We start from the raw sequence: 12,368 nt of genomic DNA, 5'->3' as shown, positions 1-12,368 counted from the left end.
CTGGCTCAGTGATGTGGTTAGCTGGTCTGTGGTCACTTTGCTCCAGCATCTGCGGGGGATCTGTGGCGTGCGGTGGTGGGATGTAGTCTTCGTGAAGGTGAAGTGGATGCAGCTGTGGTCGGTCCAGTGTAGTCCTGTGGAGTGGCTGAAGGAGACGTGGTTGCTAGCGGAGAAGATGGGGTCCAGCGTGTGGCCGGGGTAGTGGGTGGGGGTGTTCACCAGTTGCTTGAGTCCGAGTTTGGCGAGGTTGTCGAGCAGGGTGGTGGTGTTGTTGTTGTTGTTCTCTAGGTGGAAGTTCAGGTCCCCTAGAAGGATGTATTCTGGTGAGGTTAGTGCGTGAGGGCTGACGAAGTCGGTGATGGTTTCGCTGAATTGTGTGCGCGGGCCCGGGGGTCTGTAGATGAGGGTTCCTCTGAGTGTGGTTTTGGGGTCGGTGTGGATCTGGAAGTGCATGTGTTAGTGCCTGGGCCATTGCATGAGTACATGGGCAGTGACTGGATGACTAGAGTACTGCAAGGAGACTGCATGGTGAATTTATAAGTGCTTGTGTTTTGGCGCAGTGATTAGATAAGGACATGGAATCGGGCTGGGTGATTGGAGGAGTGCATGGGCAGTGACAAGGAGATGGATGGACTGCATTAGTAGGGCTCAGGGGATTGTAGCAGTGCATGTGTTAGTGCCTGGGTCATTGCATAAGTACATGGGTAGTGACTGGATGATTAGAGTACTGCAAGGAGAGTGTATGGTGAATTTATAAGTTCTTGTGTTTTGGCACAGTGATTAGATAATGACATGGAACTGGCTGGGTGATTTGAGGGGTGCATGGGTAGTGACAAGGAGATGGCTGGACTGTATCAGTAGTGCTCAGGTGATTGTAGCTGTGCATGTGTTAGTGCCTATGTCGTTGCATGAGTACATGGGTAGTGACTGGATGATTAAAGTACTGCAAGGAGAGTGCATGGTGAATTTATAAGTGCATGGGTTTTGGCGGAGTGATTGGATATGGACATGGTGCTGGCTGGGTGATTGGAGGAGTGCATGGGTAGTGACAAGGAAATGGCTGGACTGCACCAGAAGTGCTCAGGGGAGTGTAGCAGTGCATTTGTTAGTGCCTGGGTCATTGCATTAGTATATGGGTACTGACTGGATGATTAGAGTACTGCAAGGAGAGTGCATGGTGAATTTATAAGTGCATGCATTTTGGCGTAGTGATTAGATAAGGACATGGAACTGGCTGAGTGATTGGAGGAGTGCATGGATAGTGACAAGTAGATGGCTGGACTGCATCAGTTGTGCTCAGGGGATTGTAGCAGTGCATGTGTTAGTGCCTGGGTCATTGCATGAGTACATGAGTAGTGCCTGGATGATTAGAGTACTGCAAGGAGAGTGCATGGTGAATTTATAAGTGCTTAGGTTTAGGCGGAGTGATTGGAAAAGAAAATGGAACTGGCTGGGTGATTGGAAGAGTGCATGGGTAGTGACAAGGAGATGACTGGACTGCATCAGTAGTGTTCAGGGGATTGTAGCAGTGCATGTGTTAGTGCCTGGGCAATTGCATTAGTACATGGGTACTGACTGGATGATTAGAGTACTGGAAGGAGAGTGCATGGTGAATTTATAAGTGCTTGGGTTTTGGCGGACTGATTGGATAAGGACATAGAACTGGTTGGGTGATTGGAAGAGTGCATGGGTAGTGACAATGAGATGGCTGGACTGCATTAGTAGTGCTCAGGGGATTGTAGCAGTGCATGTGTTAGTGCCTGGGTAATTGCATGAGTACATGAGTAGTGACCGGATGATTAGAGTACTGCAAGGAGAGTACATGGTGAATTTATAAGTGCTTGGGTTTAGGGGGAGTGATTGGATAAGAACACGGAACTTCCTGGGTGATTGGAGGAGTGCATGGGTATTGACAAGGAGATGGCTGGACTCCATCAGTAGTGCTCAGGGGATTGTAGCAGTGCATGTGTTAGTGCCTGGGCCATTGCATTAGTACATGGGTACTGACTAGATGATTAGAGTACTGCAAGGAGAGTGCATGTTGAATTTGTAAGTGCTTGTGTTTTGGCACAGTGATTAGAGAAGGACATGGAACTGGCTGGGTTATTGGAGGAGTGCATGGGTAGTGACAAGGAGATGGCTGGACTGCATCAGTAGTGCTCAGGGGATTGTAGCAGTGCATGTGTTAGTGCCGGGGTCATTGCATGAGTACATGGGTAGTGACTGGATGATTAGAGTACTGCAAGGGGAGGGCATGATGATTTTATAAGTGCTTGTGTTTTGGCACGGTGATTGGATAAGGACATGGAACTGGCTGGGTGATTGGAGGAGTGCATGGGTAGTGACAAGGAGATGGCTGGACTGCATCAGTAGTGCTCAGGGGATTGTAGCAGTGCATGTGTTAGGGCGCGGGTCATTGTATAAGTACATAGGTAGCGACTGGATGATTAGAGAACTGCAAGGAGAGTGTATGGTGAATTTATAAGAGCTTATGTTTTGGGGCAGTGATCAGATAAGAACATGGAACTGGCTGGGTGATTGGAGGAGTGCATGGGTAGTGACAAGGAGTTGGCTGGCCTGCATCAGTAGTGCTCAGGGGATTGTAGCAGTGCATGTGTTAGGGCGTGGGTCATTGTATAAGTACATGGGTAGTGACTGGATGATTAGAGTACTGCAAGGAAAGTGCATGGTGAATTTATAAGTGCTTGTGTTTTGGCGCATTGATTAGATAAGGACATGGAACTGACTGGGTGATTGGAGGAGTGCATGGGTAGTGACAAGGAGATGTCTGGACTGCATAAGCAGTGCTCAGGGGATTGTAGCAGTGCATGTATTAGTGCCTGGGTCATTGCATGAGTACATGAGTAGTGACTGGATGATTAGAGTACTGCAAGGAGAGTACATGGTGAATTTATAAGTGCTTGGGTTTAGGGGGAGTGATTGGATAAGAACACAGAACTTCCTGGGTGATTGGAAGAGTGCATGGGTATTGACAAGGAGATGGCTGGACTCCATCAGTAGTGCTCAGGGGATTGTAGCAGTGCATGTGTTAGTGCCTGGGCCATTGCATTAGTACATGGGTACTGACTGGATGATTAGAGTACTGCAAGGAGAGTGCATGTTGAATTTATAAGTACTTGTGTTTTGGCACAGTGATTAGAGAAGGACATGGAACTGGCTGGGTTATTGGAGGAGTGCATGGGTAGTGACAAGGAGATGGCTGGACTGCATCAGTAGTGCTCAGGGGATTGTAGCAGTGCATGTGTTAGTGCCGGGGTCATTGCATGAGTACATGGGTAGTGACTGGATGATTAGAGTACTGCAAGGGGAGGGCATGATGATTTTATAAGTGCTTGTGTTTTGGCACGGTGATTGGATAAGGACATGGAACTGGCTGGGTGATTGGAGGAGTGCATGGGTAGTGACAAGGAGATGGCTGGACTGCATCAGTAGTGCTCAGGGGATTGTAGCAGTGCATGTGTTAGGGCGCGGGTCATTGTATAAGTACATAGGTAGCGACTGGATGATTAGAGAACTGCAAGGAGAGTGTATGGTGAATTTATAAGAGCTTATGTTTTGGGGCAGTGATCAGATAAGGACAAGGAACTGGCTGGGTGATTGGAGGAGTGCATGGGTAGTGACAAGGAGTTGGCTGGCCTGCATCAGTAGTGCTCAGGGGATTGTAGCAGTGCATGTGTTAGGGCGTGGGTCATTGTATAAGTACATGGGTAGTGACTGGATGATTAGAGTACTGCAAGGAAAGTGCATGGTGAATTTATAAGTGCTTGTGTTTTGGCGCATTGATTAGATAAGGACATGGAACTGACTGGGTGATTGGAGGAGTGCATGGGTAGTGACAAGGAGATGTCTGGACTGCATAAGCAGTGCTCAGGAGAATTGTAGCAGTGCATGTGTTAGTGTATGGGTCATGGCATGAGTACATGGGTAGTGACTGGATGATTAGAGTACTGCAAGGAGAGTGCATCATGAATTCATAAGTGCTTGTGCTTTGGTGGAGTGATTGGATAAGTACATGGTGCTTGCTAGGTGATTGGAGGAGTGCATGGGCAGTGACAAGGAGATGGCTGGACTGCATCAGTAGTGCTCAGGGGATTGTAGCAGTGCAAGTGTTAGTGCCTGGGCCATTGCATGAGTACATGGGTAGTGACTGAATTACTAGAGTACTGCAAGGAGAGTGCATGGTGAATTTATAAGTGCTTCTGTTTTGGCGCAGTGAATAGATAAGGACATGGAACTGGCTGGGTGATTAGAGGAGTGCATGGGTTTTGACAAGGAGATTGCTGGACTGCATCAGTAGTGCTCAGGAGATTGTAGCAGTGCATGTGTTAGTGTCGGGGTCATTGCATGAGTGCATGGGTACTGACTGGATGATTAGAGTACTGCAAGGAGTGTGCATGGTGAATTTATAAATGCATGGGTTTGGGCGGAGTGATTGGATAAGGACATGGTGCTGGCTGGGTGATTGGAGGAGTGCATGTGTAGTGACAAGAAGAGGGCTGGACTGCACCAGTAGTGCTCAGGTATTGAAGCAGTGAATCTGTTAGTGCCTGGGTCATTGCATTAGTACATGGGTACTGACTGGATGATTAGAGTACTGCGAGGAGAGTGCATGGTGAATTTATAAGTGCTTGGGTTTAGGCGGAGTGATTGGATAAGAACACGGAACTTCCTGGGTGATTGGAGGAGTGCATGGGTATTGACAAGGAGATGGCTGGACTCCATCAGTAGTGCTCAGGGGATTGTAGCAGTGCATGTATTAGTGCCTGGGTCATTGCATGAGTACATGAGTAGTGACTGGATGATTAGAGTACTGCAAGGAGAGTACATGGTGAATTTATAAGTGCTTGGGTTTAGGGGGAGTGATTGGATAAGAACACGGAACTTCCTGGGTGATTGGAAGAGTGCATGGGTATTGACAAGGAGATGGCTGGACTCCATCAGTAGTGCTCAGGGGATTGTAGCAGTGCATGTGTTAGTGCCTGGGCCATTGCATTAGTACATGGGTACTGACTGGATGATTAGAGTACTGCAAGGAGAGTGCATGTTGAATTTATAAGTACTTGTGTTTTGGCACAGTGATTAGAGAAGGACATGGAACTGGCTGGGTTATTGGAGGAGTGCATGGGTAGTGACAAGGAGATGGCTGGACTGCATCAGTAGTGCTCAGGGGATTGTAGCAGTGCATGTGTTAGTGCCGGGGTCATTGCATGAGTACATGGGAGTGACTGGATGATTAGAGTACTGCAAGGGGAGGGCATGATGATTTTATAAGTGCTTGTGTTTTGGCACGGTGATTGGATAAGGACATGGAACTGGCTGGGTGATTGGAGGAGTGCATGGGTAGTGACAAGGAGATGGCTGGACTGCATCAGTAGTGCTCAGGGGATTGTAGCAGTGCATGTGTTAGGGCGCGGGTCATTGTATAAGTACATAGGTAGCGACTGGATGATTAGAGAACTGCAAGGAGAGTGTATGGTGAATTTATAAGAGCTTATGTTTTGGGGCAGTGATCAGATAAGGACAAGGAACTGGCTGGGTGATTGGAGGAGTGCATGGGTAGTGACAAGGAGTTGGCTGGCCTGCATCAGTAGTGCTCAGGGGATTGTAGCAGTGCATGTGTTAGGGCGTGGGTCATTGTATAAGTACATGGGTAGTGACTGGATGATTAGAGTACTGCAAGGAAAGTGCATGGTGAATTTATAAGTGCTTGTGTTTTGGCGCATTGATTAGATAAGGACATGGAACTGACTGGGTGATTGGAGGAGTGCATGGGTAGTGACAAGGAGATGTCTGGACTGCATAAGCAGTGCTCAGGAGAATTGTAGCAGTGCATGTGTTAGTGTATGGGTCATGGCATGAGTACATGGGTAGTGACTGGATGATTAGAGTACTGCAAGGAGAGTGCATCATGAATTCATAAGTGCTTGTGCTTTGGTGGAGTGATTGGATAAGTACATGGTGCTTGCTAGGTGATTGGAGGAGTGCATGGGCAGTGACAAGGAGATGGCTGGACTGCATCAGTAGTGCTCAGGGGATTGTAGCAGTGCAAGTGTTAGTGCCTGGGCCATTGCATGAGTACATGGGTAGTGACTGAATTACTAGAGTACTGCAAGGAGAGTGCATGGTGAATTTATAAGTGCTTCTGTTTTGGCGCAGTGAATAGATAAGGACATGGAACTGGCTGGGTGATTAGAGGAGTGCATGGGTTTTGACAAGGAGATTGCTGGACTGCATCAGTAGTGCTCAGGAGATTGTAGCAGTGCATGTGTTAGTGTCGGGGTCATTGCATGAGTGCATGGGTACTGACTGGATGATTAGAGTACTGCAAGGAGTGTGCATGGTGAATTTATAAATGCATGGGTTTGGGCGGAGTGATTGGATAAGGACATGGTGCTGGCTGGGTGATTGGAGGAGTGCATGTGTAGTGACAAGAAGAGGGCTGGACTGCACCAGTAGTGCTCAGGTATTGAAGCAGTGAATCTGTTAGTGCCTGGGTCATTGCATTAGTACATGGGTACTGACTGGATGATTAGAGTACTGCGAGGAGAGTGCATGGTGAATTTATAAGTGCTTGTGTTTTGGCGCAGTGAGTAAATAAGGACATAGAACTGACTGGGTGATTGGAGGAGTGCATGGGTAGTGACAAGGAGATGGCTGGACTGCATCAGTAGTGCTGAGGCGATTGTAGCAGTGCATGTGTTAGGGCGTGGGTCATTGTATAAGTACATGGGTAGCGACTGTATGATTAGAGTACTGCAAGGAGAGTGTATTGTGAATTTATAAGTGCTTATGTTTTGGGGCAGTGATCAGATAAGGACAAGGAACTGGCTGGGTGATTGGAGGAGTGCATGGGTAGAGACAAGGAGATGGCTGGACTGCATCAGTAGTGCTCAGGGGATTGTAGCAGTGAATGTGTTAGGGCGTGGGTAATTGTATAAGTACATGGGTAGCGACTGGATGATTAGAGTACTGCAAGGAGAGTGTATGGTGAATTTATAAGTACATATGTTTTGGGGCAGTGATTAGATAAGGACATGGAACTGGCTGGGTGATTGGAGTAGTGCATGGGTAGTGACAAGGAGAAGGCTGGACTGCATCAGTAGTGCTCAGGGGATTGTAGCAGTGCATGTGTTAGTGTGTGGGTCATTGTATAAGTACATGGGTAGCGACTGGATGATTAGAGTACTGCAAGGAAAGTGCATGGTGAATTTATAAGTGCTTGTGTTTTGGCGCAGTGATTAGATAAGGGCATGGAACTGACTGGGTGATTGGAGGAGTGCATGGGTAGTGACAAGGAGATGTCTGGACTGCATAAGCAGTGCTCAGGGGGATTGTAGCAGTGCATGTGTTACTGTATGGGTCATTGCATGAGTACATTGGTAGTGACTGGATGATTAGAGTACTGCAAGGAGAGTGCATCGTGAATTCATAAGTGCTTGTGTTTTGGTGGAGTGATTGGATAAGTACATGGTGCTTGCTAGGTGATTGGAGGAGTGCATGGGCAGTGACAAGGAGATGGCTGGACTGCATCAGTAGTGCTCAGGGGATTGTAGCAGTGCATGTGTTAGTGCCTGGGCCATTGCATGAGTACATGGGTAGTGCCTGGATGACTAGAGTACTGCAAGAGAGTGCATGGTGAATTTATAAGTGCTTGTGTTTTGGCGCAGTGATGAGATAAGGACATGGAATCGGGCTGGGTGATTCGAGGAGTGCATGGGTAGTGACAAGGAGATGGATGGACTGCATAAGCAGTGCTCAGGGGATTGTAGCAGTGCACGTGTTAGTTTATGGGTCATTGCATGAGTACATGGGTAGTGACTGGATGATTAGAGTACTGCAAGGAGAGTGCATCGTGAATTCATAAGTGCTTGTGTTTTGGTGGAGTGATTGGATAAGTACATGGTGCTTGCTTGGTGATTAGAGGAGTGCATGGGTAGTGACAAGGAGATGGCTGGACTGCATCAGTAGTGCTCAGGGGATTGTAGCAGTGCATGTGTTAGTGCCTGGGCCATTGCATGAGTACATGGGTAGTGCCTGGATGACTAGAGTACTGCAAGGAGAGTGCATGGTGAATTTATAAGTGCTTGTGTTTTGGCGCAGTGATTAGATAAGGACATGGAATCGGGCTGGGTGATTGGAGGAGTGCATGGGTAGTGACAAGGAGATGGATGGACTGCATTAGTAGGGCTCAGGGGATTGTAGCAGTGCATGTGTTAGTGCCTGGGCCATTGCATGAGTACATGTGTAGTGACTGGTTGACTGGAGTACTGCAAGGAAAGTGCATGGTGAATTTATAAGTGCTTATGTGTTGGGGCAGTGATTAGATAAGGACATGGAACTGGCTGGGTGATTGGAGGAGTGCATGGGTAGTGACAAGGAGATGTCTGGACTGCATAAGCAGTGCTCAGGGGATTGTAGCAGTGCACGTGTTAGTGTATGGGTCATTGCATGAGTACATGGGTAGTGACTGGATGATTAGAGTACTGCAAGGAAAGTGCATGGTGAATTTATAAGTGCTTGTGTTTTGGCGCAGTGATTAGATAAGGACATGGAACTGGCTGGGTGATTGGAGGAGTGCATGGGTAGTGACAAGGAGATGTCTGGACTGCATAAGCAGTGCTCAGGGGATTGTAGCAGTGCACGTGTTAGTGTATGGGTCATTGCATGAGTACATGGGTAGTGACTGGATGATTAGAGTACTGCAAGGAGAGTGCATCGTGAATTCATAAGTGCTTGTGTTTTGGTGGAGTGATTGGATAAGTACATGGTGCTTGCTTGGTGATTAGAGGAGTGCATGGGTAGTGACAAGGAGATGGCTGGACTGCATCAGTAGTGCTCAGGGGATTGTAGCAGTGCATGTGTTAGTGCCTGGTCCATTGTATGAGTACATGGGTAGTGCCTGGATGACTAGAGTACTGCAAGGAGAGTGCATGGTGAATTTATAAGTGCTTGTGTTTTGGCGCAGTGATTAGATAAGGACATGTAATCGGGCTGGGTGATTGGAGGCGTGCATGGGTAGTGACAAGGAGATGGATTGACTGCATTAGTAGGGCTCAGGGGGTTGTAGCAGTGCATGTGTTATTGCCTGGGTCATTGCATATGTACATGGGTAGTGACTGGATGATTAGAGTACTGCAAGGAGAGTGTATGGTGAATTTATAAGTTCTTGTGTTTTGGCGCAGTGATTAGATAATGACATGGAACTGGCTGGGTGATTGGAGGGGTGCATGGGTAGTGACAAGGAGATGGCTGGACTGCATCAGTAGTGCTCAGGGGATTGCAGCAGTGCATGTGTTAGTGCCTGGGTCATTGCAGGGCAAGTGCTCCCTTTGGGAAAATGTATTATGTGAATTGACTTCCATATTTGGCTTATTTGGTTTGCTATCAGTCCCTAGTAGAGTGCACCAGGGGTGCCAAGGGCTTGTATATCCGAATGCTGCTAGTGGGCTTGCAGCACTGGTTGTGCCACCCACAGAAGCAGCCTGGTAAAATGTGTCTAAGGTCTGCCATTGCAGAACCTGCATGCAGTCTTGTACTGTCATGCTGACTGGGCAAGTGTCCCCACTTGCCAGTCCCTAAACCTTCCCTTACCTTCATATTAGTCACCCCTATGGTAGGCCCTAGGGCACGGTGCATTGTAAGGATAAGGTAGGACATGCCCTGAGGTGTGTGGCATGTCCTAATAGTGAATTACAGCCATTTTCGTTTTTCACTATTGTAAGGCTACCTGCTCTCCATAGGCCAGAATGGGCTGCTAGATTATAACACTCTATAATCCTAGCAGGCTCAGGAAGCATGGTAGAAATTCATGTTTAGTATGCCTGAACTCAGAATAATAAAATACATCTTTTAGCAACGGTTATTTTAATATCTTGGGTTTGCAAATGCTACTTTTAGAAAGTTAGCCTTTGCGTGCCTAACCATCTCAGTCCGCCTCTGCTGGGAGGGGCTGTCTTCTTTGTATGTAGCTTGAGTGACAGGGCTGGGAAGTTCCAGGAGACAGGCTGGGCCTGCCAGGTGGTGAATAGAGAGATTACACCAGGATGGGTGGGAGGAGTGCACCTTGACTCTGAATAGGACCGTGCTCTGCCACCACAATGCTGGCTCCACCCCCTGGGGAGCGTCTGATGTCTCTGCCCTGCCTGCTGAAAGAAGAAGCCAGAGTCCCAACAACAAAGTGCTCCTCACTGAAAAGAACTGGACTGGGATAATGCAAAGGCCCCCCTGGCCTGTAAAGACAAAAGAAACTTGGTATAAATGTAGGAGCCCTGCTCCTAAGAAATCAGATCCTGATTGAACCACGAAGAAACTCTGCCTGACCAGAAGGACCTGGAAGAAGCTGCAGGAGGAGTAACTTTCCCTAACCTGGGGGATTGGCCTGCAGTTGGTGCCTTGCTGAGAAAGTAGAGGAAAAGACTAAGAGAGACTTTGCACTTTGTTTCAACAATCTCCAAGGGCTTGGAAGAAGAGCTGGCCCCCTGAAACTGAGTCCCAGGACCATTGGACTCATCTGCCTTCCAAAACTGAGTTGCCTGGACAATTCATGCTTGTTTCCCGCTCGATTTGACTCCAGTACGACTCGTACTCCAACTGCCGCGAAGCCGTGTCTTTGCCGCCCGGCACCATGTGTCTACGCTGATCCAAAAGCGTTAGTACGTACCGTATCCCTCCCAGCCGCATCGCACCTATCCTTCCCCGCTGATTCGAGTCGTACAGCCCTGGCTGCCGAACCCTGTACGCCGGACCCAAGCTTCATTGTCCCGCAGGTACGGTCCGTACGCTGCTAGACGTACTGTACTGTGCCGTGCTCAGAGCCGAGAAGCCGCATCGCACCGATCCTCCCCGTACGCGGTACGGCGCCGAGAAGTGTCGCCGCCTATCCGCACCGAAGGTACGGCTTGAACGCCGAACGCCACGGACTCTGCAAGCCGATCCGGGCCATCCGCACGTATCCCTGAAGGTCCCGCACCAACGCCGCGTCCCGACGCCGCGACCCGACCAGCATCTGAATACGCTGCCGACCCATCGACTTGTCCCGCACTGTCCGTCGCGGACCCCACCAAACCAAGGTACTTTGTTCTGTTCGCACCGCAGCGTGCACGCTACGGACCCCGAAGTCCGCAACAATTGTTTGACTCGTACTTTCCTTGTTTTTAATGCCAACGAGTCGCACATCCAGGTATGACTAAGAGAAGCCTATTTTTGTATTTTAAGCCTTTCTACAAGAACATTGAACTTTAAAATAATACTGTGGTCATATTATTCGTTATTCTGGTCTTGTGCTAAGCCTTATATAAAGAGAACTATTTTTGATACAACCTTGACTGGTGTCCATTTGAGGTGTGTCATTGCATTACTGTATGTGTTCACAAATGCTTAACCGATGATGCCCTGAGAATAGTCTTGACTGCTTGCGCCACCCTACCTAAAGGGTGAGCAGGGGTTATTTGAAAGGGTGATCCCCTTACTCTGACTTAGAAGTAAGAGTCCCTGCTTGTCACAAGTGCATACCTGTGCCAACCAGAGATTCCCAATTCTAACAAGGAGTGCATGGGTAGTGACAAGGAGATGGCTGGACTGCATCAGTAGTGCTGAGGGGATTGTAGCAGTGCATGTGTTAGGGCGTGGGTCATTGTATAAGTACATGGGTAGCTACTGGATGATTAGAGTACTGCAAGGAGAGTGTATGGTGAATTTATAAGTGCTTATGTTTTGGGGCAGTGATTATATAAGGACATGGAACTGGCTGGGTGATTGGAGGAGTGCATGGGTAGTGACAAGGAGAAGGCTGGACTGCATCAGTAGTGCTCAGGGGATTGTAGCAGTGCATGTGTTAGTGTATGGGTCATTGCATGAGCACATGGGTAGTTACTGGATGATTAGAGTACTGCAAGGAGAGTGCATCGTGAATTCATAAGTGCTTGTGTTTTGGTGGAGTGATGAGATAAGGACATGGAACTGACTGGGTGATTGGAGGAGTGCATGGGTAGTGACAAGGAGATGTCTGGACTGCATAAGCAGTGCTCAGGGGGATTGTAGCAGTGCATGTGTTAGTGTATGGGTCATTGCATGAGTACATGGGTAGTTACTGGATGATTAGAGTACTGCAAGGAGAGTGCATCGTGAATTCATAAGTGCTTGTGTTTTGGTGGAGTGATTGGATAAGTACATGGTGCTTGCTAGGTGATTGGAGGAGTACATGGGTAGTGACAAGGAGACGGCTGGACTGCATCAGTAGTGCTCAGGGGATTGTAGCAGTGCATGTGTTAGTGCCTGGGCCATTGCATGAGTACATGGGTAGTGCCTGGATGACTAGAGTACTGCAAGGAGAGTGCATGGTGAATTAA

This window comes from Triturus cristatus, chromosome 1_1 (genome assembly GCF_964204655.1).
Source record: "Triturus cristatus chromosome 1_1, aTriCri1.1, whole genome shotgun sequence".
NCBI classification, from domain to species: domain Eukaryota; kingdom Metazoa; phylum Chordata; class Amphibia; order Caudata; family Salamandridae; genus Triturus; species Triturus cristatus.
Note: the sequence above shows the minus strand (reverse complement) of the source record.